Source organism: Ascaphus truei, unplaced genomic scaffold, assembly GCF_040206685.1.
Source record: "Ascaphus truei isolate aAscTru1 unplaced genomic scaffold, aAscTru1.hap1 HAP1_SCAFFOLD_1074, whole genome shotgun sequence".
NCBI lineage: Eukaryota > Metazoa > Chordata > Amphibia > Anura > Ascaphidae > Ascaphus > Ascaphus truei.
Window position 1 is genome coordinate 38,074 of NW_027453940.1, and position 27,220 is coordinate 65,293.

Genomic DNA, 27,220 nt, shown 5'->3' on the forward strand with positions numbered 1-27,220 from the left:
TACTCTCTTCAATACTCTGTGTTACAGATCTCTCTGGCAAGAAATGGGGTCCAATGGCAAAGACTGCTCTAAATAAGATAGTATAAATGAACACAGAGAGAAATTCCAAAGAGTAACCCAAGAAAATACAAGTGAAATCTAATTGTAAGGTAATTAGTCCCATTAAGTGAAATACATAAAGGAATAGTCCATAAAAAAGCACAAAGGAAAAAAATAGGAGTACTTTATTGTGATGTTACATTTCAGAGAATATAAAATTATAGGAAAACAATTCCACTTTGTTCAGAAAACCAGAAAGTCTTGGTCCCAGGTGGATTGAATTTTTATTGCAAATAAGTTCCTTAATACACAAGTAAAGAATATAGTTACTTATTCTATTCTCTACTGTAAGACGTGCCACATTGCCCAATATTTGGGTACAGTGCCCAGATTGTGACCATGCACTACAGAGGTGAGATTCCCCCAACTCCAATTTGCTACACACTCCAAGAGAGATTATTGTGATCAGAGGTGGAATGAGAGGGGTGAGAAGGGTCGCTGCCCAGGGAGTAGCCTGACAGGGGGTACAGAAATCTCTTTTGGTGCATATATTGCGGAGCTGCATTGATTGACTTGTCAATCAGCTCTGCTGCCTATCCCATTGACATCATGATCCGGCACTGTGATCAGCTGCAGCGCTGACCCAGGTGTGTTAGTGCAGCACTTTACAGGGAGGGAACAGAGGTTGTGGATGACAGATGCTGGGGATAGGCCATGAGTACGGGCCAGAGTAAGGTGGAGACTTTCTGTACTCTGCATACAGGACACTGCATGCATGACAGTGTCTGTGTGTGTGTGTGTGTGTGTGTGTGTGTGTGTATTCCAAGTGTCAGTGTGCATAAGTAAGTGTGCTCTGTAAGTATGCCTGTGTGGCAGGTATAGGGGGGTGGTTCAGCTGGAGGAACTTATCCAGGCACAAAAGCACATAGATGCCCCAGATTATACCACCCCAAATGCTGATAATATCCTGCTGCACTTTACAGAAGATGATGCAGATGTCAGTGGGTGGTGGGTTCATTAAATCCATCCATCATATCATAGCCACACTGTGCATATGATGTACTGAATCAATCACAGGAAGACATCTCCATGGTAGGGGTAGAAGTTAACAGAATATGTCCAGCACTGTGGTGTGTAGCCCATAAATAATAATTGTGCACATTACAGAACATACTTGCAACTGCAAGATCATTTTGCTGCTTGTAGTGTTTGCTCTTGTCCTGTGCAGTGTTGTCGTAGATCCGTCTCTTCAGTGTTCACTGCAATAAAAGTAAGACATTGCATTAATATTACAGAAGTTTGGGAGCTGAAATCCCACTAAGCTGCAGACATTTTCCCTTTGCATAAGATTCTTGTGATTATATCTCAATGATGATCAATAACAACTACATCATAACACAGCCGCTCAATACAAAATATGTATTTGCTATCAATGGTCATGGAGGCCAAACGTCACACAATGTACAGATATACTGCTGCGGCCGAGTTTATTCGAGCATTTGCCCGTTCTTGGCCGCAGCAGTAACCTGGCACGCGCCGGAGGGTGCCGGGCGCACGCCGAAGCAGCGGAGGAGCGCCCTCCGATCGGGGCTTTCTCCCTTCCGCTGCCGGGTCCGTCGGGTCCCCCGGAACCCCCTGCCGCTGTCCCCCACATCGCGGGACACCAGTGCCCCCTCGGGGAGCCCTGGACGCGCGTGCAGGGGGCGCAGGCACCCGATGACGCGTGACCGTGCATCGGTGATGCGCGGCACGCTGAGGGAGTGCGGCTAGCATGCCGGGGCATCCCCCGGCTTGCGGTGCTAGCCGTGCTTCAATAAAACGTGTCGGTAGTGTAGCAAGGATTATTTCTTCCTCTGGTGCATTATGATGGGATGTGTTGTAAGATTCTGCATTATTAGCATCACTGAATCTTTTGGAAACTGAGTAATATTCTATGTTTTAATGCAATATTATGGATGATCAGCCGGTAAAATAAAGCTTACTGTATCTGTAGCCATGCTCTACCCATGATGTGCTGAATCAATGACTGCAGAGTGATTCAGAGTGGTAAACATGACTGGAACTCATCTCTGAATAGAGGACAGAACAGCAGTGCAGAGTAGGAGGTGAATGTATCTCAAATGGAAGACTTAGTAGCTGTGTGGGGAGTAGACAGTACAGACTGATCAAATAAATAGTTAAAGGAGTATCTTCAACATTACTTGGCTTTGTTATCAACATTGAAGTTTCTCTTGTTTTTTCTGTTCTTTAAATCACTACTACTGATGCCATGTGTAACCTGTACTGAGAGATATACTCTACTGGCCTAGATGAAACCATATGATGCAAACAGGATTCATCCCACTCCAGATTCATATGATTGCACCACTTCAACCTTTAATAAAACACATAGAACTACAGCAGTGCGCTACTGCACATGTTCTTGTTATGAATGGTAGTAGATGTGGTCCTTGGGTCAATACTTCATACAGCAGCCACACTCTACTCATGATGTATTGAATCAACAAAAACCTGCATGGTACAGATCACAGGAAGGGTAGAGTAGAGGGGAATATGTCCAATGCGAAACCCTTAGCAGCTGGATTGTGTGGAGTCAACAAAACGACAAATACTAAATGAGAAATATACACATTGCTTATCTGTCTCTGTGTAGTCATTTTCCTCCTCTTCAACTGTCTTTCAAAATTTCTCTTCTGACAGAAAAGAAACACATGGCTTCAATATTCACTGTTCTTCCCTCCTGAAATAAAAGTTAAGCATTGCATGGTTATGATCATACATACAATGAACCTTGCGCCAAACCATGTGATCCAAAGTAAATCCACCTCCCTCCCATAGCTGTGTTCCTTCTAGAGCTTCTACCACACAAGTCATTAATGTTCGTGACACTGTACTGCAGTCACAGTCTGCACACAAAGTACTGAATCAATTACATCACACTGAAAAGGCAGTCTACATGATGCAATAGTTAACCATAATAACTCTGTCATGCAAATGACAGGAAAACCTATATGTATATCATTAGGGGAGAGGGGAAAAATAATTAAAAAATAAGTGCGACAAATAAAAACAGATTATAGGAAAGTAAATCCTTGCCCTGGGAACTTTACAATCTAATAGAAATGTTAGAAGACTTAAAGAGAGGCAGCAGTTGGGGGAAGAAGTGCAGTAGATGACAATGCTTGTCCTTAATGGTGGGTACAATTAGTAGAAAGCACATCTTGGGAACAATAGTTGTTAGCAGTGACTGTGGGTGTGGGACAGTAGCCACGAGTCAAAGTTTTTTAAATGCTTGATTTAAGTCGTGAATTTTAAGATTGGTCTTACATGTGGGTGGAAGAGGTTATGTTGGCATATACTGAGTGTGAGGAAGTTTCACATGTACGGTGCAGTGATGGAAAATGGTTTCAGGCAAGTGAGAGAACAGTAGAGGTGAAAGAAGTTTACAGGAGACAGTTATGGTTATAGTGCAAGAGACAAGCAAGGGCATAACGAGAGATCAAAGATGATATGCAAGAAGGAGCAGATTAATGGAGAGCCTTAACAAAAAGGTAAGGAGGAGAACTTTGTAGGTGATACAAAAACTTGATGGGATGCCAGGACAGGGATTTAAGGAGATGAGCAGAGACTGTTGTGGAAGAAAGTGAGATAATTCAAGCAGCAGAGTTTTGCATAGGAGAAAGTTGTGAAGCATGGAGGCCTGTTAGTAGTATGTTAAAATAACCTATAGGATAACAGTATACATTGGAGTTTTAGCAGTAGGTTGAGAGGGGAAAGGGAAGATCTTGGCAATATTACAGAGAAAGAGGCAACACATTTTACCCATAGCCGTGCATGTGAATGGAGATGGAATTGAAGAGCCAAATGTTACTCCTATGCAACATGTTTGATGACAAGATAGATGGTAGTACTGTTTACTGTGATGGAGAAAGGGGATAATATGAGCCCAGTTTTAGACATTAAGTTTAAGGCAGTGGAGTGCCATCCATGAGCATATAGCCAGGAGACAACCCAAGAGTAGGGACTGGATTGCAGGAGTGAGAACAGGGGTGGATAGATTTGTGTGTGTATCATCCGCATAGAGATTATATCTAAGGCCAAAAGCATTGATGAAGTCACCAAATGATAGTATGTAGAGAGAAAGAGAGATCTCAGAACAGAGACCTGATGTATACCCACAGACAGATCAATAGAAGACGAAGACATGTTAGCAACAGAGATGGAGAATGTGTGACAGGAAAGTTATGATGAAAACCAGGATAGAACTTTGTTACTGATACCAAGAGAGAGTTTAGAATATGAAGGAGGAGAGTGATTGAGAGCATCAAACGCAGCCGATAGATCAAGTAGGATTAGTAGGGAAAAACCTTGGGAATTAGCTTTAAGCACAGTCTGTAGAACGTGCTGTACGAAAGGCAGGTTGTAAAGGATCCAGGAGGGCATGTGATTTAAGAATGTTGACACTAGCAATTAGAAGGCAAACAGCATGAGGGATACAGAGCGGTAGTTAGTAAGGCACATAGGGTGTAGTTTGTTTCTGACAAAAGGGTGACCGCTACAGGCTTAAAGTAAGAGGGCAAAAATCCAGAGAATAGGGAGAAATTGAAGATGTGGGTGAGAGTGGGGACTAAGAGATGCAGTAAGGTGTGAGGGGATACGATCTAGAGGGCATGTGGTAGAGGGAGAATAGAAGATGATTAGCTTCCAGCTCTGTAAGAGAAGAAAAGGAGTCAAGTGCAGAAGGAGATTTGGGTAGAAGGAGAGAAGGGGGAAGGGACAGAAGGAATCTCCTTTTGGGTGGCATCCACCTTGCCTCTGAAGTAGTCAAATGCTTGAGGAGAAGTGAAGGAAGGATGGCAAGTGGGAGGAGAAGGTCAGTGGAGGGAGTCAAATACAGAGAAAAAAACAGCGTAAATTAAATTTGAGTGTTGATGAGTGTGGAAAAAAGTAGTGTATTTAGCCCTAGAGAGCAGCTTTATACAGGACAGGAGACATTTTTACTGTAGAAAAATCAAACAAAGTGTGAGATTTCCTCCGTAGGTATTAAGAACAGCGAGTGGAAGTGTGATGAGTGTGTTTGGGAATTTAGCCAAAGGTGTGGGTTAGAGGGATGAGTGTGTCAGAGCCTATAGGGGGCATATAGATAGGAGGATAGCATTGTAAGAGTTAATAAGATTGTTAGTTTAAGCAGAAAGAGAGAGAGAGAAGAGAGAAGAGAGGTTAGAGTAGATGTCAGAGGAGAGTTTAATTAAGCAGAGGCAAATCAGTGGGACAGGTAAGATGCGGTGAGGGGAATGACTGATTGTGACTGATGAGAGCAGAAGAGGTTATGTACAACTAGAGCCTTGTTAGTAAGAGTGGACATTCCAGAGGGCACAGGAGAAGGGAAGAGAAAAGTAAGGAAAGGAATGTGGATTACATTAGATAGGTTAACACTCTTAGTAGGGAGGCCTGATGTGTATATGAGCCGGTCCAAGATTATAAGAGATATCCCCCAACATCAGCGAGCATAGAAGGAGACACAGAGATAGGTGTAGAGAGAGACAGAGATAGGGATATGTAGAGAGAGAAGGGCGTCAAGAGAATGAGACAGATAGGCGTAGAGAGAGGAGACATAGAGAGAGGGGGCTTTGAGAGGGGGCGTAGAGAATGAGGGAAGGTGGAAGAGAATAGGATGTGCAGGAGAGCATTTCATTGAGCAGTGCAGAAATAGCTGCAATAGAGGTCTGTACAAATGGTGCTTTGTGTAGACACATGCAAAGGTAGGGGAAGGAAAGTGTATAGAACATGTGGATAAAAGCAGGAGTGTGGAAGTTAGAGAAATTAGAAAAGTTTTACAGAGCAGTGAGGAAACAGTAAACAGAAAGAACAAGAGAGAGGTTACATTGGGATGACGTGCTGTGGTAGAGAGAAATGCTAGGAGAGAGCCTCCAGATATTAGAGGACATGAATTGAGAGAGCAAATGTATAAATCAAAACCGGAGGGGGAGGTATAGCACGAAAGCTTGCACAGCAGTTGATGAAGATTATAGTCTTAAAGTTGCGTGTACCTGTCAGGGCACTCAAGAAGGTCAATGCTCACAAGTGCAGAGTTCATGAAGAAATGCTGAATCCAGTTCCCCTCCAATTTAATTTTAATATAACTTTTTCATTCTTCATTACTGCAAAAAGCAAACAAAACAAAACCACATTGCATTACTATTTTCAAAATGGATTGAATGACATATTCAACAGTAACTGTGTGATGCCAATATTGCCTTCTCACTCGTAGGCCAGTACGGTCAGGTACCCAGTACTGATAAAACAATAAGTGCCCGTACTAAGTACCAATATGAATTATAAGGAAATGTAAAATCTCCAGGTCTCTCTCCATCTCTGCAACAGATATATGGATAAGCCCATATTAAGGCATCACGTGACCGGAGCCGTCACTGACTGGGTATACGCAAAGATGCAGGGAGATGCAAAGAAAGGGAGGGAGAGAGACAGGGAGAAGATGGGAAACGGAGGGAGGCACGGATGGCAGGCCTCTCTCTTTCACTGGTGCATGCAAGGAGCTGGTCCCAACATCCACAAAGTGTGTGTGTATTATTGGTTGTGTTTTATGGCGGTAGGAGGATAGTGTGTATATTGTGTGTGTGTGGGAGTATTATATTGTGTGTAGGGTATTATAGTGTGTATATTATGTTGAGGTGCAGAGGAGAGTGTTAGATTGGGTATCTTGTGTTAGGGGGTATTGTGTATATTGTGTTTAAGACTATAATATTATTGGGGAGATTATTATTGAGGAGGTATTAAAGTGTGTATTGTGGGGAGTATTAGTGTATGTATTATTTGTGGGTGACAGATGCTGTGGGTAGGCCAAGAGTACGGGCCAGACTAAGGTGGAGACTTTCTGTACTCTGCATACAGGACTCTACATGCACTGCAGAGGTGAAATTCCCCCAACTCCAATTTGCTACACTCTCCAAGAGAGAATATTGTGATCAGAGGTGGAAGATGAGCAGGGTCACTGCCCAGGGAGTAGCCTGTCAGGGGGCATGGAAATCTCTTTTGGTGCGTATGTTGCCACGTGGCATTGATTGACCGGTCAATTAGCACTGCTTCCTATCACAGTGACATGATCCGGTGCTGTGATCGGTTGCAGCGCTGACCAAGGTGTGTTAGTGCAGCAATTTACAGGGAGGGAACAGAGGTTGTGGGTGACAGATGCTGGGGGTAGGCCAAGAGTACGGGCCAGAGCAAGGTGGAGATATTCTGTACTCTGCATGCCCATCCTGCATGCCCAGGACTCTGCATGCATGCCAGTGGCTGTGGGGTGTGTGTGTGTAGGTATGCCAAGTGTCAGTGTGCATAAGTAAGTGTGCTGTGTGTGTAAGTAAGTTTGCCTGTGTGGCAGGAGGTGTAGGGGGGTGGGGGGCGGGGGGCGGTTCAGCTGGAGGACTTTACCCAGCACAAAAGCACATAGATGCCTCTGATTATATCACCCCAAATGCTGATAATATCCTGCTGTAGATGCACTTTACAGAAGATGATACAGATGTCATCAGTGTTTGGTGGGTTCATTAAATCAATCCATCATATAATAGCCACACTGTGCATATGATGTACTGAATCAGTAACACCAATCACAGGAAGACATCTCCATGGTAGGGGTAGTGTTGAAGTTAACAAAATATGTCCAGCACTGTGGTGTGGAGCCCATACATAATAATTGTGCACATTACCAGAACAACATATTGTCAACTGCATGATCATTTTGCTGTTGTAGTAGATCCGTCTCTTCGGTGTTCACTGCAATAAAAGTAAGACATTGCATTAATATTACAGAAGTTTGGGGGCTGAAATCCCACTATGCTAATGACAGTTTCCCTTTGCATAAGATTCTTGTGATTATATCTCAATGATGATCAATAACAACTACATCATAACACAGCTGCTCTATACAGAATATGTATTTGCCATCAATGGTCATGGAGGCAATATGTCACACAATGTACATATATAGCAAGGATTATTTCTTCCTCTGGTGTATTATGATGGGAGGGTGAGATTCTGCATTATCAGCATCAGTAAATCTGTAGGAAACTGAGTGATATTCTATTTTTTAATGCAATATTAGGGTAAAATAAAGCTTGCTGTATCTATAGCCATGCTCTACCCATGATGTGCTGAATCAATGACTGCAGAGCGATTTAGAGTGGTAAACATGACTTGAACTCATCTCTGAATAGAGGGTAGCACAGTAGTGCAGAGTAGAAGGTGAATGTATCTCAAATGGAAACCCTTAGCAGCTGTGTGGGGAGTAGACAGTACAGACTGACCAAGTAAATAGTAAAAAGTAGTAACTTCAACATTACTTGGTTTTGTTCTCCACTCCTGTTTTTCTGTTCTTTAAATCACTAATACTGATGCCATATGTAACCTGTACTGAGAGTTATATACTCTACTGGCCTAGATCAAATTAAATGATGCAAACAGGATCCCTCCCACTCAAGATTCATATGATTGCACCACCTCAACCTTTCATAGCAATAACATAGAACTGCAGCAGTGCGCTACTGCACATGTTCTTGTTATGAATGGTAGTAGATGTGGTCCTTGGGTCAGTACTTCATACTGTAGCCACACTCTATTCATGATGTATTGAATCAACAAAAATCTGCATGGTACAGATCACAGGAAGGGGTGGAGTAGAGGTGAATATGTCCAATGCGAAACCCTTAGCAGCCGGATTTTTTGGAGTCAATAAAACGACAAATACTAAATGAGAAATATACACATTGCTTATCTGTCTCTGTGTAGTCATTTTCCTCCTCTTCAACTGTCCTTCAATTTTCTATTTTGCAAGAAAATGAACACATGGCTTCAATATTCACTTCTGTTCTGCAGTCTTTCCTCTTGAAATAAAAAAGTTAAGCATTGCATTATTATTATTATAATTATTATTGACGATACATACAATGAACCTTGCTCCAAACCATGTGATACAAAGCAAATCCACCTCCCTCCCACAGCTGTGCTCCTTCTAGAGCTTCTACCACACAAGTTATTCATGTCAGTGAAACTGTACTGCAGTCCCGGTCTGCACACAATCTACTGAATCAATGACATCACACTGTGTCACACAATGTCATGCTAACGACAGGAAACAATCTTTGTATATATCTATGTATATATAATAATAATAATAATAATAATAATAAAAAAAATAAGACAGGACAGACACTCCTACATTGCAATCAATAGAAAATAACTGGGACAGGCACTTCAAGGATGCATACGGTCCCGGATAAACTGTAGCTACCTATACACGTGTGCCTTGTCTCTAGACTCTGCATATATCTCTATTTATATACCACCCATTGTGTACTCAGCGCTTTACAAGAGAGACCAAAAAGTACAGGAAATTATTATACAATAAGTTCAACAAACAAAAACAGACAATAGGAAAGTAAATCCCTGTCCTGGGTAGTTTACAATCTAAGAGAAATGTAAGGAGACTTACAGAGAGACAACAGGTGGGGGAACAAGTGCAGTAGATGACAATGCTTGTCCTTAATGGTGGGTACTTGTAGTATAAAGCACTTCTTGGGAACAATAGTTAGTGACTGAATGAGTGACAGTAGCAACGAGTAAAAGCTATTGAAATGCTTCATTTAAGTTGTGAATTTTAAGGTTGATCTTAAATGTGGGTGGAAGAGGGTATGTTGGCATATACTGAGTGTGTGTGAGTTTCACAGGTAAATTGATGGGAAAGGGTTTCAGGCAAGAGAGCGAGTGCGCAGTAGAGGTGTAAGAAGTATAATGGAGACAGTTATTAGTAGAGCTTAGGAGACGAGGAAGGGCATAACGAGACCAAAGATGATATGTAGGAAGGAGCAGATGAATAGAGAATAGTGTTGGACTGGGTCCTCAACTATAAAAAAATGGGTAACGGGTACCCGGCCAAAATGAAAGGTTCTACCCGGTCGGGTACACAGTTTGGCACTTACCTTCCGGGTGGCGGTGACATCTAGGATCAGCAGCAGTCCTGTGACGGTGGCAGCATCTGTGGTGTCTTCAGCCGGCGGGGGAGCTGCAGGCTCACAGACACAGCTTACCTGCTTCGGTGCTGTGGAAGTGATTCCTGCAGCTCCCCCCGCCAGGTGAAGACACCTCTGATGCTGCCAACATCAGAGGACTGCTGCTGCTGATCCTAGATGTCTTAGGAAAGGTAAGTATAAAAGATTATTTCCAGCTGCCCTGACATTACCCGACGCCGGGTATTACCCGGCCAAGTCCACTTCTCAGTGGCCGGTTTCGAGTAATGTCCGGGTAGCTGGAAATGTGTCGGGTAACGCCGGGTACTCGGTACACCACTAATAGAGAACCTTAACAAAAAGGTAAGGAGGAGAACTTTGTAGGTGATCTGAAACTTGATGGGAAGCAAGGAGAGGGATTTAAGGAGGAGGAGGAGATGAGCAGATACTGTTGTGGGAGAAAGGGAAATTATTCAAGCAGCAGAGTTTTGGATAGATTGCAAATGAGAAAGTTGTGAAGCAGGGAGCCCTGTTAGCAGTATGTTAACCCATACGATAAGGGCATGCATTGGCGTTTTAGCAGTAGATTGACAGAGAAAAGGGCAAATCTTGGAAATATTACAGAGAAAGAATCGACAAACTTTAGCCAGTGTCGTGAATGAAGATGGAAAGGGAAGAGTCAAATGTTACTCCTAGGCAATGTGCTTTCATGACAGGATGATGGTAGTACTGTTTACTGCGATGGAGAAAGGTGATATTAGGCCAGATTTAGGGGGAAATATGAGGAGCTCAGTTTTAGACATTAGGTTTAAGGCAGAAGAGTGTCATCCATGGAGGATATAGCCAGGAGGCGACCCGAAACTAGGAACTAAATTGCAGGAGTGACGGTAGGGTGGATAGGTGTGTGTATCATCTGCATAGAGATGATATCAAGGGACAAAATAGTTGATAAGGTCAACTAGTGATAGTATGTAGTGAGAGAGGTCCCAGAACAGAGTCCTGAGGTATACCAACAGACAAAACAACAGGAGACAAAGACACGTTAGCAACAGAGATGGAGAATGTGTGATGGAGAAGTATGATGAAAACCAGGATATAAGTTTGCTGCGGATACGAAGAAAGAGTTTAGAATATGAATGAGAAGAGTGATTGACAGTATCAAAAGCAGAAGAGAGATCAAGCAGGATTAGTAAGTAAAATGGACCTTGGGAATTTTCTTTATGTACATAATTGGTTACATTGGGAAAGGCAGATTGTGAAGGGCCCAGAGGAGCATGTGATTTAAGAATGTTGATCAAACGGGAGATCACAAGACGTTCTAGCAATTAGGAGGCAAATGGTAGGACGGATACAGGGCGATAGTTAGAAATTCACACAAGGTCAAGGTTATTTTTGAGAATAGGGGTGACCACTGCATGCTTAAAAGGAAGAGTTGAAAGAGCCAAAGGATATGGAGGAATTGAAGATGTGGGTGAGAGTGAGAATATAGGATTGAGAGGGCATGTGGTAGAGGGAGAAGAGAAGATCAGGTTCCAGCTTTGTGACAGGAGAAAAGGAGTCAAGAGTGCAATGAGATCTAGATAGAAAAAGAGAGAGGGGGAAGGGAGAGAACGAATCTACTTGTGGATGGCATCCACCTTGCCTCAAGTGAGCAAAGGCTTGAGGAGAAATAAAGGATGGTTGTTAAGTGGGAGGAGAAAGTCAGTGGTGGGACTCAAATACATAGAAGACAGTGTGAATGAAATTGGAGTGTTGATGAGTGAGGAAAAAGTAGTGTTTGACCTTAAAAAAAGGAGCAGAGTTTTACAGAACAGGACAAAGGTTTAGTGTAGAAAATCAGACTGTGAGATTTCCTCCATAGGTGTTAAGAGCAGCAGTGTGATGTGATGAAGTGTGATGAGAGCGTGCTTGTGAATTAAACCAATGCATGGGTTAGGCTGCGTCTATAGTAAGCACGCAACAGAAGGCAAAGTTAGCGCATGCCTGTCGCTCCAGCAATCCCTGCACTGAGGTCCGAGGCGACGGGGAGGCCCTGCATCGCTCGCACGCACTGTGGACGACCAAGCGTGTGCCCATGATAATCACAGCCTTAGAGGGATGAGTGTGTCAGAGCCTAGAAGGGGCATATAGATGATGGAGGAGGAGGGAGGAGGAGATGATAGCATTGTAAGAGTTAACAAGATAGTTAGTTTAAGCAGAAAGTGAGGAGAGGTTAGAGATAAGGGTAGATGTCAGAGGAGAGAGTTCAATTAAGCTGAGGTATCGAGTAGGACAGGGGTGAGGGGAATGAGAGGTGGTGGATGATGAGAGCAGAAGAGGTCATGTACAAATAGACCTTGTTAGTCAGAGAGCAGTCATTCCAGAGGGCACGTGAGAAGTGAAGAGTAAAGTGAGACATGGAATGTGGATTACATTAGATGGGTTAATACGCTTAGCAGGGAGGTGGAGAGAGAGAGGCAAGAGGCAGAGAGTGGTGCAGGGGTTGAGGAAGAGATGTTGCATGTACCTTATCAGAACATTAAAGAACATCAATTCACACTGGTGCAGAGTTGATGATGAATCCAGTTCACCTCCAATTCAATTTTAACAGAAATGTTTCATTCTTCATTACTGAAAAAAAAGAAAAGTAAAAAACATTTCATTACTATTTTCAAAATGGATTGAATTCCCCCAACAATGACTATGTGTTACCAATATATCCCTCTCAGTCCCACTGCAGCATATACTGTACCAGTGTGAAAGTAGGAAGGTACACAGTACCGGTAAAACAATACGTGCCGGTACTATGCACCATATGAATTATAAGGGGATGTAAATCTCCCAGTCTCTCTCCATATCCGCAACAGAGCGGGCTCCGGTCAGTGGCATGGATGCCCATATATGGGTATGCTCATATTTGGGCATCCCATGTCACTGACCGGAGCCGGCTCTGAGTATAGGGATATATGCGGAGACGCAGAGGTGCAAGGAAATGGGAGGAGGCACGGTGAGAAACAGGGAGAGACCACAGGAAGATAGAGGGCAACAACTTCCACAAGGTACTTGTATGGGTAGAATTGTTTGTATTTTGTGCAGAGGGGGTAATTTCAGATAAAATACAATTCTCCACCCTCTACGAAACAATTCCACTTTGTTCAGTAAGCCAGAAAGTCTTGGTCCCATGTGGACTGAATTTAATGCAAATAAGGTCCTTAATACACAAGTAAAGAATAAAGTTACTTATTCTCTACTGTAAGAAGTGCCACATTGCCCACTATTTGGGTCCTGTGCCCAGATTGTGACCATGCATGGCAGAGGTGAGATTCCCCCAACTCCAATTTGCTACACTCTCCAAGAGAGATAATTGTGATCAGAGGTGGAACTAGGGGAGGGTGTGAGCAGGGTCACTGCCCAGGGAGTAACCTGACTGGGGGCACGGAAATCTCATTTAGTGCATATGTTGCGGCACTGCATTGATTGACCGGTCAATCTGCACTGCTGCCTGTCACAGTGACATCCTGATCGGGCACTGTGATCAGCTATAGCACTGACCCAGGTGAGATAGTTCAGCACTTTACAAGGAGGGAACAGATGTTGTGGGTGACAGATGCTGGAGGTAGGCCAAGACTGTTGGCCAGAGTAACGTGGAGACTTACTGCACTCTGCATGCCCATCCTCTCCCTGACATCAGGGGAAGGAAGTGGCCCTGGGGTGTGTGTAGGTATGCCAGATGTCAGTGTATGCATAAGTAAGTATGCCTGTGTAGTGGGAGGTGTAGGGGCGTTAAGCTGGAGGACTTAAAACAGGCACAAAAGCACATAGATACCTCTGATTATACCGCACCAAATGCTGATAATATCATGCTGTAGCTGCACTTTACAGAAGATGATGCAGATGTCATCATTGGTTGGTGGGTTCATTAAATCAATCCATCATATCATAACCACACTGTGCATATGATGTACTGAATCAGTAACACCAGGAAGACATCTCCATGTTAGGAGTAGAGTTGAAGTTAACAGAATATGTCCAGCACTGTGGTGTGTAGCCCATAAATAATAATTGTGCACATTACCAGAACAACATACTGTCAACTGCAAGATCATTTTGCTGCTTGTAGCGTATGCTCATCCTGTACAGTGTTGTAGTAGATCCGTCTCTTCAGTGTTCACTGCAACAAAAGTAAGACATTGCATTAATATTACAGACGTTTGGGGGCTGAAATCTCACTTCGCTGCGGACAATTTCCCTTTGCATAAGATTCTTGTGATTATGTCAATGATGATCAATAACTGCATCATAACACAGCCGCTCTATACAGAAGATGTACTTGCTCTCATTGTCATTGAGGTAATACGTCACACAATGTACAGATATAGCAAGGATTATTTCTCCCACTTGTGCATTATGGCATTATGATGGGAAATGTTGTGAGATTCTGCATTATCAGCATCACTGAATCTTTTGGAAATTAAGTGATATTCTATGTTTTAATGCAATATTATGGGTGATCAGCCGGTAAAATAATAATAGCTTGCTGTATCTGTAGCCATGCTCTACCCATGATGTGCTGAACCAATGACTGCAGAGAGATTCAGAGTGCTAAACATGACTGGAACGCATCTCTGAATAATGGGCAGCAAAGCAGTGCAGAATAGGAGGTGAAAGTATTTAAAATGGAAGATCCTTAGCAGCTGTGTGGAGAGTAGACAGTACAGACTGACCAAGTAAATGGTAAAAGGAGTAACTTCAACATTACTTGGCTTTGTTCTCCACATTGAAGCTTTCCTCCTCTTTAAATCACTAATACTGATGCCATGTGTAACCTGTACTGAGAGTTATATAATCTACTGGCCTAGATGAAACCATATGATGCAAACAGGATCCATCCCACTCCAGATTCATAGAATTGAACCACCTCAACCTTTCATAACAATCACATAGAACTGCAGCTGTGCGCTACTGCACATGTTCTTGTTATGAATGGTAGTAGATGTGGTCCTTGGGTCTTTACTTCATACTGTAGCCACCCTCTACTCATGATGTATTGAATCAACGAAAACTTGCATGGTTCAGATCACAGGAAGGGGTAGAGTAGAGATGAAAATATTCAATGTGAAACCCGTAGCAGCCGGATTGTGTGGAGTCAATAAAACGACAAATACTAAATGGTAAATGAGAAATATACACATTGCTTATCTGTCTCTGTGTAGTAATTTTCCTTCTCTTCAACTGTCCTTCAAATTTTCTCTTTTGCAAGAAAAGGAACACATGGCTTCAATATTCACTTCTGTTCTGCAGTCATCCCTCCTGAAATAAAAGTTAAGCATTGCATTGTTATTATGATAATACATACAATAAACCTTGCTCCAAACCATTTGATGCAAAGCAAATCCACCTCCCACCCACAGCTGTGCTCCTTCTAGAGCATGCATGTCAAACTCCAGTCCTCGAGGGTCCCAAACAGGCCAGGTTTTCAGTAGGGATATCCTGAAAACCTGGCCTGTTTGCTGCCCTCGAGGACTGGAGTTTGACATCCTTGTTCTTGAGCTTCTACCACGCAAGTCATCCATGTGAGTGACACTGTACTGCAGTCCTGGTCTGCACACAATCTACTGAATCAATGACATCACACTGTAAAGGCAATCTACAAGATGTATTAGTTGTCCACACTTCCGAAATGTTACTTTTATGTCCAAATCACTTATTCCCATGACCTGATATTTGTATTTGTTATTTATAGGATTGTCACAAAGAGTTGATGAGGTCACCAAATGATAGTATGTAGAGAGAAAGAGAGATCTCAGAACAGAGCCCTGATGTATACCCACAAACAGATCAATAGAAGACGAAGACATGTTAGCAACAGAGATGGAGAATGTGTGACAGGAAAGTTATGATGAAAACCAGGATAGAACTGTGTTACGGATACCAAGAGAGAGTTTAGAATATGAAGGAGGAGAGTGATTGAGAGCATCAAACGCAGCAGATAGATCAAGTAGGATTAGTAGGGAAAAGTGACCTTGGGAATTTGCTTTAAGCACAGTCTGTAGAACGAGCTGTACGAAAGGCAGGTTGTAAAGGATCCAGGAGGGCATGTGATTTAAGAATGTTGACATTCTAGCAATTAGGAGACAAACAGCAGGAGGGATACAGGGCGGTAGTTAGTAAGGCACATAGGGTGTAGGTTGTTTCTGAGAAAAGGGTGACCACTACAGGCTTAAAGTAAGAGGGTAAAGAGCCAGAGAATAGGGAGGAATTGAAGATGTGGGTGAGAGTGGGGACTAAGAGATGCAGTAAGGTGTGAGGGGATACGATCTAGAGGGCATGTGGTAGAGGGAGAAGAGAAGATGATTAGCTTCCAGCTCTGTAAGAGAAGAAAAGGAGTCAAATGCAGAAGGAGAATTAGGTAGAAGGAGAGAAGGGGGAAGGGACAGAAGGAATCTCCTTGTGGGTGGCATCCACCTTGCCTCTGAAGTAGTCAAATGCTTGAGGAGAAGTGAAGGAAGGATGGCAAGTGTGAGGAGAAGGTTAGTGGAGGGAGTCAAATACAGGGAAAAAAAGACAGCGTAAATTAAATTTGAGTGTTGATGAATGTGAAAAAAAAGTAGTGTGGTTTGGCCCCAGAGAGCAGCTTTATACAGGACTGGAGACATTTTTACTGTAGAAAAATCAAATATCAATTGTGTGATTTCCTTCATAGGCATTAAGAACAGCGAGTGGAAGTGTGATGAACATGTTTGGGAATTTAGCCAAGGGTGTGGGCTAGAGGGACAAGTGTGTCAGAGCCTAGAGGGGGCATATAGATAGGAGGATAGCATTGTAAGAGTTAATAAGATTGTTAGTTTAAGCGGAAAGAGAGAGAGAGCAGAGAGGTTAGAGTAGATGTCAGAGGAGAGTTTAATTAAGCAGAGGCAAATCAGTGGGACAGGTAAGATGGGGTGAGGGGAATGACTGATTGTGAATGATGAGAGCAGAAGAGGTCATGTACAACTAGAGCCTTGTTAGTCAGAGAACGGACATTCCAGATGGCATAGGAGAAGGGAAGAGAAAAGTAAGGAAAGGAATGTGGATTACATTAGATAGGTTAACACTCTTAGCAGGGAGGCAGAGGCAGGGAGGCCCGATGTGTATATGAGCAGGTTCAAGATTATAAGAGATATCCCACACATCAGCAAACATAGAAGGAGACACAGAGATAGGTGTAGAGAGAGACAGAGATAGCTCTATGTAGAGAGAGAGGGACGTAGAGAGAATGAGACAGATAGGCGCAGAGAGAGGGGGCGCAGAGAGAGGAGGCGCCAAAAGAGGGGGCGCAGAGAGAGGGGGCACAGAGAATAGGATATTAAAGAGTGCTTTTCATTGAGCAGTGCAGAAATAGCTGCAATAGAGGTCTGTACAAATGGTGCAGTGTGTAGACACATGCAAAGGTAGGGGAAGGAAAGAGGAGAACATGTGGATAAAAGCAGGAGTGTGGAAGTTAGAGAAATTAGAAAAGTTTAACAGAGGAGTGAGGAAACAGCAAGCAGAAAGAACAAGAGAGAGGTTACATTGGGATGACGTTCTGTGGTAAAGAGAAAATGCTAGGAGAGAGCTTTCAAATATTAGAGGACATGAATTGAGGGAGCAAATGTATAAATCAAAACCTGAGGGGGAGGTATAGCACGAAAGCTTGCACAGCAGATTATAGTCTTAATGTTGCGTGTACCTGTCAGGGTATTCAAGAAGTTAAATTCTCACAAGTGCAGAGTTCATGATGAAATGCTGAATCTAGTCCCCCTCCAATTTAATTTTAATATAACTTTTCCATTCTTCATTACTGCAAAAAGCAAACAAAACAAAACCACATTGCATTACTATTTTCAAAATGGATTGAATGGCATATTCAACAGTGACTGTGTGATGCCAATATTCCCCACTCACTCGTAGTGAAGCACATATTGTACTAGTGTTGAAAGTAGGCCGGTAGAGTCAGGTACGCAGTACTGATAAAACAATAAGTGCCCGTCGTAAGTACCAGCTCCGCAACAGTGCGGGCATCACATTAGTGACGTGGATGAACATATATGGATAAGCCCATATTAAGGCATCACGTGACCAGAGCCGTCACTGACTGGGTATACGTAAAGACGCAGGGAGATGCAAGGAAAGGGAGGGAGAGAGACAGGGAGAAGATGTGAAACGGAGGAAGGCACGGATGGAGGGAGTTCTTCCGAGCTTCTGCGGGCCTCTCTCTTTCACTGGTGCATGCCGGGAGCTGGTCCCAACATCCACAAAGTGTGTGTGTATTATTGGTTGTATTTTATGGGGGTAGGAGGGTAGTGTGTATATTGTGTGTGTGGGAGTATTATATTGTGTGTAGAGGTGCAGAGGAGAGTACTAGATTGTGTATCTTGTGTAAGGGTGTTGTGTATATTGTGTTTGGAGCTATAATATTATTGGGGAGATTAGTATTGAGGAGGTATTATAGTGTGTATTGTGGGGAGTATTAGTGTGTGTATTGTTTGTGGGTGACAGATGCTGGGGGTATGCAGCAATCCCTGCACTGAGGTCCGAGGCGGCTCTGCATCGCTCGCACGCACTGTGGACGACCAAGCATGTGCCCATGATAATCATGGCCTTAGAGGGATGAGTGTGTCAGAGCCTAGAAGGGGTATATATATAATGGAGGAGGGTGGAGGAAGTAGGAGGAGGGAGGAGGAGATGATAGCATTGTAAAAGTTAACAAGATAGTTAGTTTAAGCAGAAAGTGAGGAGAGGTTAGAGATAAGGGTATATGTCAGAGGAGAGAGTTCAATTAAGCTGAGGTATCGAGTAGGACAGGGGTGAGGGGAATGAGAGGTGGTGGATGAGAGCAGAAGAGGTCATGTACAAATAGACCTTGTTAGTCAGAGAGCAGTCATTCCAGAGGGCACGTGAGAAGTGAAGAGTAAAGTGAGACATGGAATGTGGATTACATTAGATGGGTTAATACGCTTAGCAGGGAGGTGGAGAGAGAGAGGCAAGAGGCAGAGAGTGGTGCAGGGGTTGAGGAAGAGATGTTGCATGTACCTTATCAGAACATTAAAGAACATCAATTCACACTGGTGCAGAGTTGATGATGAATCCAGTTCACCTCCAATTCAATTTTAACAGAAATGTTTCATTCTTCATTACTGAAAAAAAAGAAAAGTAAAAAACATTTCATTACTATTTTCAAAATGGATTGAATTCCCCCAACAATGACTATGTGTTACCAATATATCCCTCTCAGTCCCACTGCAGCATATACTGTACCAGTGTGAAAGTAGGAAGGTACACAGTACCGGTAAAACAATACGTGCCGGTACTATGCACCATATGAATTATAAGGGGATGTAAATCTCCCAGTCTCTCTCCATATCCGCAACAGAGCGGGCTCCGGTCAGTGGCATGGATGCCCATATATGGGTATGCTCATATTTGGGCATCCCATGTCACTGACCGGAGCCGGCTCTGAGTATAGGGATATATGCGGAGACGCAGAGGTGCAAGGAAATGGGAGGAGGCACGGTGAGAAACAGGGAGAGACCACAGGAAGATAGAGGGCAACAACTTCCACAAGGTACTTGTATGGGTAGAATTGTTTGTATTTTGTGCAGAGGGGGTAATTTCAGATAAAATACAATTCTCCACCCTCTACGAAACAATTCCACTTTGTTCAGTAAGCCAGAAAGTCTTGGTCCCATGTGGACTGAATTTAATGCAAATAAGGTCCTTAATACACAAGTAAAGAATAAAGTTACTTATTCTCTACTGTAAGAAGTGCCACATTGCCCACTATTTGGGTCCTGTGCCCAGATTGTGACCATGCATGGCAGAGGTGAGATTCCCCCAACTCCAATTTGCTACACTCTCCAAGAGAGATAATTGTGATCAGAGGTGGAACTAGGGGAGGGTGTGAGCAGGGTCACTGCCCAGGGAGTAACCTGACTGGGGGCACGGAAATCTCATTTAGTGCATATGTTGCGGCACTGCATTGATTGACCGGTCAATCTGCACTGCTGCCTGTCACAGTGACATCCTGATCGGGCACTGTGATCAGCTATAGCACTGACCCAGGTGAGATAGTTCAGCACTTTACAAGGAGGGAACAGATGTTGTGGGTGACAGATGCTGGAGGTAGGCCAAGACTGTTGGCCAGAGTAACGTGGAGACTTACTGCACTCTGCATGCCCATCCTCTCCCTGACATCAGGGGAAGGAAGTGGCCCTGGGGTGTGTGTAGGTATGCCAGATGTCAGTGTATGCATAAGTAAGTATGCCTGTGTAGTGGGAGGTGTAGGGGCGTTAAGCTGGAGGACTTAAAACAGGCACAAAAGCACATAGATACCTCTGATTATACCGCACCAAATGCTGATAATATCATGCTGTAGCTGCACTTTACAGAAGATGATGCAGATGTCATCATTGGTTGGTGGGTTCATTAAATCAATCCATCATATCATAACCACACTGTGCATATGATGTACTGAATCAGTAACACCAGGAAGACATCTCCATGTTAGGAGTAGAGTTGAAGTTAACAGAATATGTCCAGCACTGTGGTGTGTAGCCCATAAATAATAATTGTGCACATTACCAGAACAACATACTGTCAACTGCAAGATCATTTTGCTGCTTGTAGCGTATGCTCATCCTGTACAGTGTTGTAGTAGATCCGTCTCTTCAGTGTTCACTGCAACAAAAGTAAGACATTGCATTAATATTACAGACGTTTGGGGGCTGAAATCTCACTTCGCTGCGGACAATTTCCCTTTGCATAAGATTCTTGTGATTATGTCAATGATGATCAATAACTGCATCATAACACAGCCGCTCTATACAGAAGATGTACTTGCTCTCAATGGTCATGGAGGTAATACGTCACACAATGTACAGATATAGCAAGGATTATTTCTCCCACTGGTGCATTATGGCATTATGATGGGAAATGTTGTGAGATTCTGCATTATCAGCATCACTGAATCTTTTGGAAATTAAGTGATATTCTATGTTTTAATGCAATATTATGGATGATCAGCCGGTAAAATAATAATAGCTTGCTGTATCTGTAGCCATGCTCTACCCATGATGTGCTGAACCAATGACTGCAGAGAGATTCAGAGTGGTAAACATGACTGGAACGCATCTCTGAATAATGGGCAGCAAAGCAGTGCAGAATAGGAGGTGAAAGTATTTAAAATGGAAGATCCTTAGCAGCTGTGTGGGGAGTAGACAGTACAGACTGACCAAGTAAATGGTAAAAGGAGTAACTTCAACATTACTTGGCTTTGTTCTCCACATTGAAGCTTTCCTCCTCTTTAAATCACTAATACTGATGCCATGTGTAACCTGTACTGAGAGTTATATAATCTACTGGCCTAGATGAAACCATATGATGCAAACAGGATCCATCCCACTCCAGATTCATAGAATTGAACCACCTCAACCTTTCATAACAATCACATAGAACTGCAGCTGTGCGCTACTGCACATATTCTTGTTATGAATGGTAGTAGATGTGGTCCTTGGGTCTTTACTTCATACTGTAGCCACCCTCTACTCATGATGTATTGAATCAACGAAAACTTGCATGGTTCAGATCACAGGAAGGGGTAGAGTAGAGATGAAAATATTCAATGTGAAACCCGTAGCAGCCGGATTGTGTGGAGTCAATAAAACGACAAATACTAAATGGTAAATGAGAAATATACACATTGCTTATCTGTCTCTGTGTAGTAATTTTCCTTCTCTTCAACTGTCCTTCAAATTTTCTCTTTTGCAAGAAAAGGAACACATGGCTTCAATATTCACTTCTGTTCTGCAGTCATCCCTCCTGAAATAAAAGTTAAGCATTGCATTGTTATTATGATAATACATACAATAAACCTTGCTCCAAACCATTTGATGCAAAGCAAATCCACCTCCCACCCAAAGCTGTGCTCCTTCTAGAGCATGCATGTCAAACTCCAGTCCTCGAGGGTCCCAAACAGGCCAGGTTTTCAGTAGGGATATCCTGAAAACCTGGCCTGTTTGCTGCCCTCGAGGACTGGAGTTTGACATCCTTGTTCTTGAGCTTCTACCACGCAAGTCATCCATGTGAGTGACACTGTACTGCAGTCCTGGTCTGCACACAATCTACTGAATCAATGACATCACACTGTAAAGGCAATCTACAAGATGTATTAGTTGTCCACACTTCCGAAATGTTACTTTTATGTCCAAATCACTTATTCCCATGACCTGATATTTGTATTTGTTATTTATAGGATTGTCACAAAGAGTTGATGAGGTCACCAAATGATAGTATGTAGAGAGAAAGAGAGATCTCAGAACAGAGCCCTGATGTATACCCACAGACAGATCAATAGAAGACGAAGACATGTTAGCAACAGAGATGGAGAATGTGTGACAGGAAAGTTATGATGAAAACCAGGATAGAACTGTGTTACGGATACCAAGAGAGAGTTTAGAATATGAAGGAGGAGAGTGATTGAGAGCATCAAACGCAGCAGATAGATCAAGTAGGATTAGTAGGGAAAAGTGACCTTGGGAATTTGCTTTAAGCACAGTCTGTAGAACGAGCTGTACGAAAGGCAGGTTGTAAAGGATCCAGGAGGGAATGTGATTTAAGAATGTTGACATTCTAGCAATTAGGAGACAAACAGCAGGAGGGATACAGGGCGGTAGTTAGTAAGGCACATAGGGTGTAGGTTGTTTCTGAGAAAAGGGTGACCACTACAGGCTTAAAGTAAGAGGGTAAAGAGCCAGAGAATAGGGAGGAATTGAAGATGTGGGTGAGAGTGGGGACTAAGAGATGCAGTAAGGTGTGAGGGGATACGATCTAGAGGGCATGTGGTAGAGGGAGAAGAGAAGATGATTAGCTTCCAGCTCTGTAAGAGAAGAAAAGGAGTCAAATGCAGAAGGAGAATTAGGTAGAAGGAGAGAAGGGGGAAGGGACAGAAGGAATCTCCTTGTGGGTGGCATCCACCTTGCCTCTGAAGTAGTCAAATGCTTGAGGAGAAGTGAAGGAAGGATGGCAAGTGTGAGGAGAAGGTTAGTGGAGGGAGTCAAATACAGGGAAAAAAAGACAGCGTAAATTAAATTTGAGTGTTGATGAATGTGAAAAAAAAGTAGTGTGGTTTGGCCCCAGAGAGCAGCTTTATACAGGACTGGAGACATTTTTACTGTAGAAAAATCAAATATCAATTGTGTGATTTCCTTCATAGGCATTAAGAACAGCGAGTGGAAGTGTGATGAACATGTTTGGGAATTTAGCCAAGGGTGTGGGCTAGAGGGACAAGTGTGTCAGAGCCTAGAGGGGGCATATAGATAGGAGGATAGCATTGTAAGAGTTAATAAGATTGTTAGTTTAAGCGGAAAGAGAGAGCAGAGAGGTTAGAGTAGATGTCAGAGGAGAGTTTAATTAAGCAGAGGCAAATCAGTGGGACAGGTAAGATGGGGTGAGGGGAATGACTGATTGTGAATGATGAGAGCAGAAGAGGTCATGTACAACTAGAGCCTTGTTAGTCAGAGAACGGACATTCCAGATGGCATAGGAGAAGGGAAGAGAAAAGTAAGGAAAGGAATGTGGATTACATTAGATAGGTTAACACTCTTAGCAGGGAGGCAGAGGCAGGGAGGCCCGATGTGTATATGAGCAGGTTCAAGATTATAAGAGATATCCCACACATCAGCAAACATAGAAGGAGACAGAGATAGGTGTAGAGAGAGACAGAGATAGCTCTATGTAGAGAGAGAGGGACGTAGAGAGAATGAGACAGATAGGCGCAGAGAGAGGGGGCGCAGAGAGAGGAGGCGCCAAAAGAGGGGGCGCAGAGAGAGGGGGCACAGAGAATAGGATATTAAAGAGTGCTTTTCATTGAGCAGTGCAGAAATAGCTGCAATAGAGGTCTGTACAAATGGTGCAGTGTGTAGACACATGCAAAGGTAGGGGAAGGAAAGAGGAGAACATGTGGATAAAAGCAGGAGTGTGGAAGTTAGAGAAATTAGAAAAGTTTAACAGAGGAGTGAGGAAACAGCAAGCAGAAAGAACAAGAGAGGTTACATTGGGATGACGTTCTGTGGTAAAGAGAAAATGCTAGGAGAGAGCTTTCAAATATTAGAGGACATGAATTGAGGGAGCAAATGTATAAATCAAAACCTGAGGGGGAGGTATAGCACGAAAGCTTGCACAGCAGATTATAGTCTTAATGTTGCGTGTACCTGTCAGGGTATTCAAGAAGTTAAATTCTCACAAGTGCAGAGTTCATGATGAAATGCTGAATCTAGTCCCCCTCCAATTTAATTTTAATATAACTTTTCCATTCTTCATTACTGCAAAAAGCAAACAAAACAAAACCACATTGCATTACTATTTTCAAAATGGATTGAATGGCATATTCAACAGTGACTGTGTGATGCCAATATTCCCCACTCACTCGTAGTGAAGCACATATTGTACTAGTGTTGAAAGTAGGCCGGTAGAGTCAGGTACGCAGTACTGATAAAACAATAAGTGCCCGTCGTAAGTACCAGCTCCGCAACAGTGCGGGCATCACATTAGTGACGTGGATGAACATATATGGATAAGCCCATATTAAGGCATCACGTGACCAGAGCCGTCACTGACTGGGTATACGTAAAGACGCAGGGAGATGCAAGGAAAGGGAGGGAGAGAGACAGGGAGAAGATGTGAAACGGAGGAAGGCACGGATGGAGGGAGTTCTTCCGAGCTTCTGCGGGCCTCTCTCTTTCACTGGTGCATGCCGGGAGCTGGTCCCAACATCCACAAAGTGTGTGTGTATTATTGGTTGTATTTTATGGGGGTAGGAGGGTAGTGTGTATATTGTGTGTGTGGGAGTATTATATTGTGTGTAGAGGTGCAGAGGAGAGTACTAGATTGTGTATCTTGTGTAAGGGTGTTGTGTATATTGTGTTTGGAGCTATAATATTATTGGGGAGATTAGTATTGAGGAGGTATTATAGTGTGTATTGTGGGGAGTATTAGTGTGTGTATTGTTTGTGGGTGACAGATGCTGGGGGTATGCAGCAATCCCTGCACTGAGGTCCGAGGCGGCTCTGCATCGCTCGCACGCACTGTGGACGACCAAGCATGTGCCCATGATAATCATGGCCTTAGAGGGATGAGTGTGTCAGAGCCTAGAAGGGGTATATATATAATGGAGGAGGGTGGAGGAAGTAGGAGGAGGGAGGAGGAGATGATAGCATTGTAAAAGTTAACAAGATAGTTAGTTTAAGCAGAAAGTGAGGAGAGGTTAGAGATAAGGGTATATGTCAGAGGAGAGAGTTCAATTAAGCTGAGGTATCGAGTAGGACAGGGGTGAGGGGAATGAGAGGTGGTGGATGAGAGCAGAAGAGGTCATGTACAAATAGACCTTGTTAGTCAGAGAGCAGTCATTCCAGAGGGCACGTGAGAAGTGAAGAGTAAAGTGAGACATGGAATGTGGATTACATTAGATGGGTTAATACGCTTAGCAGGGAGGTGGAGAGAGAGAGGCAAGAGGCAGAGAGTGGTGCAGGGGTTGAGGAAGAGATGTTGCATGTACCTTATCAGAACATTAAAGAACATCAATTCACACTGGTGCAGAGTTGATGATGAATCCAGTTCACCTCCAATTCAATTTTAACAGAAATGTTTCATTCTTCATTACTGAAAAAAAAGAAAAGTAAAAAACATTTCATTACTATTTTCAAAATGGATTGAATTCCCCCAACAATGACTATGTGTTACCAATATATCCCTCTCAGTCCCACTGCAGCATATACTGTACCAGTGTGAAAGTAGGAAGGTACACAGTACCGGTAAAACAATACGTGCCGGTACTATGCACCATATGAATTATAAGGGGATGTAAATCTCCCAGTCTCTCTCCATATCCGCAACAGAGCGGGCTCCGGTCAGTGGCATGGATGCCCATATATGGGTATGCTCATATTTGGGCATCCCATGTCACTGACCGGAGCCGGCTCTGAGTATAGGGATATATGCGGAGACGCAGAGGTGCAAGGAAATGGGAGGAGGCACGGTGAGAAACAGGGAGAGACCACAGGAAGATAGAGGGCAACAACTTCCACAAGGTACTTGTATGGGTAGAATTGTTTGTATTTTGTGCAGAGGGGGTAATTTCAGATAAAATACAATTCTCCACCCTCTACGAAACAATTCCACTTTGTTCAGTAAGCCAGAAAGTCTTGGTCCCATGTGGACTGAATTTAATGCAAATAAGGTCCTTAATACACAAGTAAAGAATAAAGTTACTTATTCTCTACTGTAAGAAGTGCCACATTGCCCACTATTTGGGTCCTGTGCCCAGATTGTGACCATGCATGGCAGAGGTGAGATTCCCCCAACTCCAATTTGCTACACTCTCCAAGAGAGATAATTGTGAACAGAGGTGGAACTAGGGGAGGGTGTGAGCAGGGTCACTGCCCAGGGAGTAACCTGACTGGGGGCACGGAAATCTCATTTAGTGCATATGTTGCGGCACTGCATTGATTGACCGGTCAATCTGCACTGCTGCCTGTCACAGTGACATCCTGATCGGGCACTGTGATCAGCTATAGCACTGACCCAGGTGAGATAGTTCAGCACTTTACAAGGAGGGAACAGATGTTGTGGGTGACAGATGCTGGAGGTAGGCCAAGACTGTTGGCCAGAGTAACGTGGAGACTTACTGCACTCTGCATGCCCATCCTCTCCCTGACATCAGGGGAAGGAAGTGGCCCTGGGGTGTGTGTAGGTATGCCAGATGTCAGTGTATGCATAAGTAAGTATGCCTGTGTAGTGGGAGGTGTAGGGGCGTTAAGCTGGAGGACTTAAAACAGGCACAAAAGCACATAGATACCTCTGATTATACCGCACCAAATGCTGATAATATCATGCTGTAGCTGCACTTTACAGAAGATGATGCAGATGTCATCATTGGTTGGTGGGTTCATTAAATCAATCCATCATATCATAACCACACTGTGCATATGATGTACTGAATCAGTAACACCAGGAAGACATCTCCATGTTAGGAGTAGAGTTGAAGTTAACAGAATATGTCCAGCACTGTGGTGTGTAGCCCATAAATAATAATTGTGCACATTACCAGAACAACATACTGTCAACTGCAAGATCATTTTGCTGCTTGTAGCGTATGCTCATCCTGTACA

At 43.3% G+C, this 27,220-nt stretch overlaps 1 long non-coding RNA gene across 1 annotated transcript; it reads right to left on the minus strand.

Moving 5' to 3' along the window:
• Positions 1-206: 206 nt before the first annotated feature.
• Positions 207-8,944, minus strand: LOC142475163 (uncharacterized). Its single transcript, XR_012790762.1, has 5 exons — positions 8,822-8,944; positions 7,767-7,833; positions 6,090-6,200; positions 2,670-2,779; positions 207-1,298 (listed from the first exon to the last, which is right to left on the minus strand). It is a non-coding gene; the product is annotated as an uncharacterized LOC142475163 (long non-coding RNA).
• Between the last annotated feature and the right edge of the window lie 18,276 nt (positions 8,945-27,220).